We start from the raw sequence: 8,310 nt of genomic DNA on the forward strand, positions 1-8,310 counted from the left end.
TGTTGATTCTTCCAATCCAAGAACATGGTATATCTCTCCATCTATTTGTATCGTCTTTAATTTCTTTCATCAGTGTCTTATAATTTTCTGCATACAGATCTTTTGTCTCCTTAGGTAGGTTTATTCCTAGATATTTTATTCTTTTTGTTGCAATGGTAAATGGGAGTGTTTTCTTGATTTCACTTTCAGATTTTTCATCATTAGTATATAGGAATGCCAGAGATTTCTGTGCATTAATTTTGTATCCTGCCACTTTACCAAATTCATTGATTAGCTCTAGTAGTTTTCTGGTAGCATCTTTAGGGTTCTCTATGTATAGGATCATGTCATCTGCAAACAGTGACAGCTTTACTTCTTCTTTTCCGATTTGGATTCCTTTTATTTCCTTTTCTTCTCTGATTGCTGTGGCTAAAACTTCCAAAACTATGTTGAATAAGAGTGGTGAGAGTGGGCAATCTTGTCTTGTTCCTGATCTTAGTGGAAATGCTTTCAGTTTTTCACCATTGAGGATGATGTTTGCTGTGGGCTTGTCATATATGGCCTTTATTATGTTGAGGAAAGTTCCCTCTATGCCTACTTTCTGCAGGGTTTTTATCATAAATGGGTGTTGAATTTTGTCAAAAGCTTTCTCTGCATCTATTGAGATGATCATATGGTTTTTCTCCTTCAGTTTGTTAATATGGTTTATCACATTGATAGATTTGCGTATATTGAAGAATCCTTGCATTCCTGGAATAAACCCCACTTGATCATGGTGTATGATCCTTTTAATGTGCTGTTGGATTCTGTTTGCTAGTATTTTGTTGAGGATTTTTGCATCTATGTTCATCAGTGATATTGGCCTGTAGTTTTCTTTCTTTGTGACATCCTTGTCTGGTTTTGGTATCAAGGTGATGGTGGCCTCGTAGAAGGAGTTTGGGAGTGTTCCTCCCTCTGCTATATTTTGGAAGAGTTTGAGAAGGATAGGTGTTAGCTCTTCTCTAAATGTTTGATAGAATTCGCCTGTGAAGCCATCTGGTCCTGGGCTTTTCTTTGTTGGAAGATTTTTAATCACAGTTTCAATTTCAGTGCTTGTGATTGGTCTGTTCATATTTTCTATTTCTTCCTGATTCAGTCTTGGCAGGTTGTGCATTTCCGAGAATTTGTCCATTTCTTCCAGATTGTCCATTTTATTGGCATAGAGTTGCTTGTAGTAATCTCTCATGATCTCTTTTATTTCTGCAGTGTCAGTTGTTACCTCTCCTTTTTCATTTCTAATTCTATTGATTTGAGTCTTCTCCCTTTTTTTCTTGATGAGTCTGGCTAGTGGTTTATCTATTTTGTTTATCTTCTCAAAGAACCAGCTTTTAGTTTTATTGATCTTTGCTATTGTTTCCTTCATTTCTTTTTCATTTATTTCTGATCTGATTTTTATGATTTCTTTCCTTCTGCTAGCTTTGGGGTTTTTTTGTTCTTCTTTCTCTAATTGCTTGAGGTGCAAGGTTAGGTTGTTTATTCGAGATGTTTCCTGCTTCTTAAGGTGGGCTTGTATTGCTATAAACTTCCCCCTTAGAACTGCTTTTGCTGCATCCCACAGGTTTTGGGTCGTTGTGTCTCCATTGTTGTTTGTTTCTAGGTATTTTTTGATTTCCTCTTTGATTTCTTCAGTGGTCACTTCATTATTAAGTAGTGTATTGTTTAGCCTCCATGTGTTTGTATTTTTTACAGATCTTTTCCTGTAATTGATATGTAGTCTCATGGCGTTGTGGTCAGAAAAGATACTTGATACAATTTCAATTTTCTTAAATTTACCAAGGCTTGATTTGTGACCCAAGATATGATCTATCCTGGAGAATGTTCCATGTGCACTTGAGAAAAATGTGTATTCTGTTGTTTTTGGATGGAATGTCCTATAAATATCAATGAAGTCCATCTCGTTTAATGTATCATTTAAAGCTTGTGTTTCCTTATTTATTGTCATTTTGGATGATCTGTCCATTGGTGAAAGTGGGGTGTTAAAGTCCCCTACTATGAATGTGTTACTGTCGATTTCCCCTTTTATGGTTGTCAGTATTTGCCTTATGTATTGAGGTGCACCTAAGTTGGGTGCATAAATATTTACAATTGTTATATCTTCCTCTTGGATCGATCCCTTGATCATTATGTAGTGTCCTTCTTTGTCTCTTCTAATAGTCTTTGTTTTAAAGTCTATGTTGTCTGATATGAGAATTGCTACTCCAGCTTTCTTTTGGTTTCCATTTGCATGAAATACCTTTTTCCATCCCCTTACTTTCAGTCTGTATGTGTCTCTAGGTCTGAAGTGGGTCTCTTGTAGACAGCAAATATATGGGTCTTGTTTTTGTATCCATTCAGCCAATCTGTGTCTTTTGGTGGGAGCATTTAGTCCATTTACATTTAAGGTAATTATCGATATGTGTGTTCCTATTCCCATTTTCTTAATTGTTTTGGGTTCATTATTGTAGGTCCTTTCCTTCTTTTGTGTTTCTTGCCTAGAGAAGTTCCTTTAGCAGTTGTTGTAGAGCTGGTTTGGTGGTGCTGAACTCTCTCAGCTTTTGCTTGTCTGTAAAGGTTTTAATTTCTCCATCAAATCTGAATGAGATCCTTGCTGGGTAAAGTAATCTTGGTTGCAGGTTTTTCTCTTTCAACACTTTCAATATGTCCTGCCACTCCCTTCTGGCTTGCAGAGTTTCTGCTGAAAGATCAGCTGTTAACCTTATGGGGATTCCCTTGTGTGTTATTTGTTGTTTTTCCCTTGCTGCTTTTAATATGTTTTCTTTGTATTTAATTTTTGACAGTTTGATTAATATGTGTCTTGGCGTCTTTCTCCTTGGATTTATCCTGTATGGGACTCTCTGTGCTTCCTGGACTTGATTAACTATTTCCTTTCCCATATTAGGGAAGTTTTCAACTATAATCTCTTCAAATATTTTCTCAGTCCCTTTCTTTTTCTCTTCTTCTTCTGGAACCCCTATAATTCAAATGTTGCTGTGTTTAATGTTGTCCCAGAGGTCTCTGAGACTGTCCTCAGTTCTTTTCATTCTTTTTTCTTTATTCTGCTCTGCAGTAGTTATTTCCACTATTTTATCTTCCAGGTCACTTATCCGTTCTTTTGCCTCAGTTATTCTGCTATTGATCCCATCTAGAGTATTTTTCATTTCATTTATTGTGTTGTTCATCGTTGCTTGTTTCATCTTTAGTTTTTCTATGTCCTTAGTAAATGTTTCTTGCATTTTCTCTATTCTCTTTTCAAGATTTTAGATCATCTTTACTATCATTATTCTGAATTCTTTTTCAGGTAGACTGCCTATTTCCTCTTCATTTGTTAGGTCTGGTGGGTTTTTATCTTGCTCCTTCATCTGCTGTGTGTTTTTCTGTCTTTTCATTTTGCTTATCTTACTGTGTTTGGGGTCTCCTTTTTTGCAGGCTGAAGGTTCGTAGTTCCTGTTGTTTTTTGTGTCTGTCCCCAGTGGCTAAGGTTGGTTCAGTGGGTTGTGTAGGCTTCCTGGTGGAGGGTACTAGTGCCTGTGTTCTGGTGTATGAGGCTGGATCTTGTCTTTCTGGTGGGCAGGTCCACGTCTGGTGGTGTGTTTTGGGGTGTCTGTAGACTTACTATGATTTTGGGCAGCCTCTCTGCTAATGGGTGGGGTTGTGTTCCTGTCTTGCTAGTTGTTTGGCATAGGATGTCCAGCACTGTAGCTTGCTGGTCGTTGAGTGAAGCTGGGTGCTGGCGTTGAGATGGAGATCTCTCGGAGATTTTTGCTGTTTGATATTATGTGCAGCTGGGAGGCCTCTTGTGGACCAGTGTCCTGAAGTTGGCTCTCCCACCTCAGAGGCACAGCACTGACTCCTGGCTGCAGCACCAAGAGCCTTTCATCCACAGGGCTCCTTAATTTGGGATGATTCGTTGTCTATTCAGGTATTCCACAGATGCAGGGTATATCAAGTTGATTGTGGAGCTTTAATCCGCTGCTTCTGAGGCTGCTGGGAGAGATTTCCCTTTCTCTTCTTTGTTCTGACAGTTCCCAGGGGCTCAGCTTTGGATTTGGCCCCGCCTTTGCGTGTAGGTCGCTGGAGGGCGTCTGTTCTTTGCTCAGACAGGACGGGGTTAAAGGAGCCGCTGATTCGGAGGCTCTGGCTCACCCAGGCCGGGGGGGTAGGGAGGGTCACGGAGTGCGGGGCGGGCCTGCAGCGGCAGAGGCCGGCGTGACGCTGCAGCCTGAGGGCGCCGTGCGCTCTCCCGGGGGAGCCGTCCCTGGATCCCGGGACCCTGGCAGTGGCGGGCTGCACAGGCTCCCCGGAAGGGCGTGTGGCTAGTGACCTGTGCTCGCACACAGGCCTCCTGGCGGCGGCAGCAGCGGCCTCAGCGTCCCATGTCCGTCTCTGGGCTCCGCAATCTTAGCCGCGGCTCGCGCCCGTCCCTGGAGCCCTCTCAAGCAGCGCTCTTAATCCCCTCTCCTCGTGCACCAGGAAACAAAGAGGGACGTAAAAGTCTCTTGCCTCTTCGGCAGGTCCAGACCCCTCCCCGGACTCTCTCCCGGCCAGCCGCGGCGCACCAACGCCCTGCAGGCTGTGTTCACGCTGCCAACCTCAGTCCTCTCCCGGCGCTCCGACAAAAGCCGGAGCCTCAGCTCCCAGTCCCGCCCGCCCCGGCGGGCGAGCAGACAAGCCTCTCGGCTGGTGAGTGCCGGTCGGCCCGATCCTCTGCGCTGGAATCTCTCCGCTTTGCCTTCCGCACCCCTGTTGCTGTGCTCTCCTCCGCGGCTCGCAAGCTCCCCCACTCCGCCTCCCGAAGTCTCCACCCGCGAAGGGGCTTCCTAGTGTGTGGACACTTTTCCTCCTTCACAGCTCTCTCCCGCTGGTGCAGGACCCGTCCCTATCCTTTTGTCTGTTTAGTTTTTTCTTTTGCCCTAACCAGGTACGTGGGGGGTTCCTTGCCTTTTGGGAGGTCTGAGGTCTTCTGCCAGCGTTCAGTAGGTGCTCCGTAGGAGTTGTTCCACGCGTAGATGTACTTCTGGTGTATCTGTGGAGAAGAAGGTGATCTCCGCGTCTTACTCTTCCGCCATCTTCCCGGAAGTCTAAGCCTCTTCTTATGAGGGAGAAGGCAAGTACAGCAGAGGTTGACTTGTCTAGGAAAATTGGTCATCATGACCTCAAGGAATCCTACTGCCTACTACACTCCCCAGATGGAGCCAGTACCCCGAGGATGGGGTAGGCATCGTTGGGGACATGGGCAGAGAAAAGAGGCTGCAGAGGAAAGGGATTCCCAGTCTCCCACTCAAGACAGACTTTGTAAGGACTGTCAGGCATAATAATTATTTTACCTCTGGACATGCTCTGGACTCTCTGTGTGTCAGGACCAGTTACTAGTAGGATTTTTTTTTTTTTTTATAATGAGCTATACCTCATTCTCCTCAGGCTTTTGGGCAGAAGAGAGAGAGTATATTTTGATTGTTATGAACTGTATCCAGCTGGTCACGTAGAACCTTGGAAGCACTGCACCTCTCATCCTCTCCTCAGTCTAGACCTATGGGAGGTGCTGCTCTATCAGGGGGTCTGGTTGGAAGCAAAATACAGTCTTTCGAAATACAGCCCTTCACTTGGCTCTTCCAGAGACACAATCCAAGGAAGGTCAACTCCAGAAAGTTGTAGTAAAAAGCTGGGTCATGAACATTCGTTATTTTTAGAAAACAATGGGCAGTGGACAAAGCAAGACAGGTAACTAGCGACACATGCTTTTGCACTACTGGGAACACAGTGCTCCTTCAGGGGTTTCCTGTTGGTGAGACAACGGCCAGCACCCCACAGATTTGTGTCAGGAATTCCAAAGAAGCACAATCAATCATTTGTGAAGAAGCAGAACAGTCCTCTGTTAGACTTTGTGTATTACTAAAAATGAGCACGAGTGAAGGTCAAATCTATCTTCCAGCTTCCTAATCATAATTCAGAGGCAGAGAGAAAGGGAATAGAGAAAAAGTGAAGAAAAAAAAAAGAGAGAGAGAGAGAGAGAGACTGCCTGGAGTTTGGAACACTAAACAGAGATGAAAAGTTTTTCTGTCTTTGATGTGAAACACTCACATGGTCACTTTTTTTCTCCTAAAGTCATTTAATTTTGTGGGATTGAATTCTTTCTGATGTCTAGGAAAATATAAATGCCATCAACTGTTTGATCTCATCTGGGTAGTTTGTTTGTGGATAGGGAAGTTAATGCCACAAAAAGCACTAAAATCCTACAACATGCCAGCTTTGAATGATTCGCAGAGAACAGTCACAAGGCAGATCAGATGGGGTGCTTCTGAGGTTAAAAAAAAGGATTACTTAAAACTGTGTATCCAGAAAACACAAGACATTTGTACTATTTATCATTCAGTGAAAGCTAAATAGCATTGAGGCATGGTTATTTTAAGTTACAGTTTGAAAAAAACGAAAACTATTATTTCTGAAGACCAAAAATTAATTTGCTAATTTCAATGATTTTGAAAATTGGCACAAAAGAGAGAAAAGAGCCTTTCATGTGATGTATAAGGAAGATCTGTTGAAGAAAATTAGCTTCTGCAGGAATAGGATTGATAATGTGACATATACTCACTTTGATCTAAGTTTAACATCTTCCCACATGTTCAACATTCCAGTGACTTCTAATTACTATAGTGATGATACCTTGCAACTCAACATTTAATTCCTGGGTAACAGGCAACAATCCAATGTGGGTATAGTTAAAAATTTATTTATTAGTTATTATCTGTAGTAATCTGTTTGGAATCATCTCTCTCTCTCTCTCTCTCTCTCTTTCTCGCATATTTTACTCTTGCTACATCTAATAAAGAGGTTGAAACACCTTCAAATATAAGTCGTATAAGAAGAATCAATATGCCTGTTTAGGCCCTATTTTGAGTATAAGAAACTTGACATGATGTCCGAGCATTGCTAGGGAAACAAATATGGGGGTTCTTAAATAAGTACTTTTCAGCTGGAGCTGACCTCGAAATTCACTTTTGATGTTTGATGAAGCTATGGACAAAAAAAATATTCTCAGTAGTTAGAACATCTGTTCCATCCAGTGATGTTGTACCATAGTCATTGTTTATTCTTCTTCCAAAATGGACAGATCCATGAGGTGGGAGTTGCTTTATCTGCATCAGAAATTTCCAGATAAATGCAGAAGAATCGTCTGACCACTGAAAAAACAAACAGTGAGTACTTCCTCACATTGCTCTTTAGGCTTTTTAAACATCTTATCAGGAGGTCTATTTCAGCTCTCCAATAAAAAGGGTGTCCAAGGATTCATACCTGTGTAGCGCAGAGATATTCCACTATTTACATTTCTAGGTATTGGCCCTATAATACAGTATTCCTGTGTTAGAGAAGTAAGAAATCAATAGAAATTCAGGGTTCAGAAACAAGAACCCACACTTTTAAAGCCTGTTTTTCCATTGCCGCACAGGAAGCAAAAGCAAATATAAACAAACAAAAAATGTAATAAAACAGTCCAAAAATACACTAGAAAAGTGGGAATGGCGAAAGGAGAGCGGGGAATAATATCACAGTGTTAGGGTACATTTAGAAACCTAATAGCAATACTGACTGTAACACATATTAATCTCTTCTTCTGTTCCCAGCCTGAGCTAGGCACCTTAACATTCATTCTTGTATTTAATCTTCAGGACAGCTATATGAAAGTGTCATTATTAATCTCTCCATTTTACAGGTGAGAAGTTAAGGCTGGGAGCATTAAAGTAAATTGCTCAAGGGATCCCAGTTAAGCTAGTAAGTGATGGGACTTGCATATTGAAAAACAAAACAAAACAAAACAAAATCCCAAGCAGTCCAGAGGAGATATTATGGGTAGTTGGTCTCATAAGTGCCAAAATATAATCTAGGGGACTCCATGGGCTTGCACTACAGCCTAAACCAATGAATTCATAAAGTCAAGTGGCCAGAACAGGTACACAAAACTCCGCTTGAAAGGAGGCAACTAGAAACTGGGATGTAGATTTGACTTGCATAAAACCTTTTTGTTCTATGTAGGGGAATTTTTTTGTGCCCTTTGATAAAAATACATACACTTATGTATATATTCACATCCTGAAATTGGAAAGCAGAGTAGGTGGAGGGTCTTCATAACGTCTGAAAGGCAAGAAGATGATAATGTTAGACTTTGTTTTTTCTCTTACAAAGTAGTTCTATGGACCGAAAATGGATGGTGGACTTATTCTTTGCTGTTCTTGGGTACTCAGGGTGCGTGTCAAACAGTGATAATCATATTTCATTACAGTCAAGGGTAATTTTAGAAGTTCATTCTGCAAGTCCCAG

This window comes from Lagenorhynchus albirostris, chromosome 5 (genome assembly GCF_949774975.1).
Source record: "Lagenorhynchus albirostris chromosome 5, mLagAlb1.1, whole genome shotgun sequence".
Lineage (NCBI taxonomy): Eukaryota > Metazoa > Chordata > Mammalia > Artiodactyla > Delphinidae > Lagenorhynchus > Lagenorhynchus albirostris.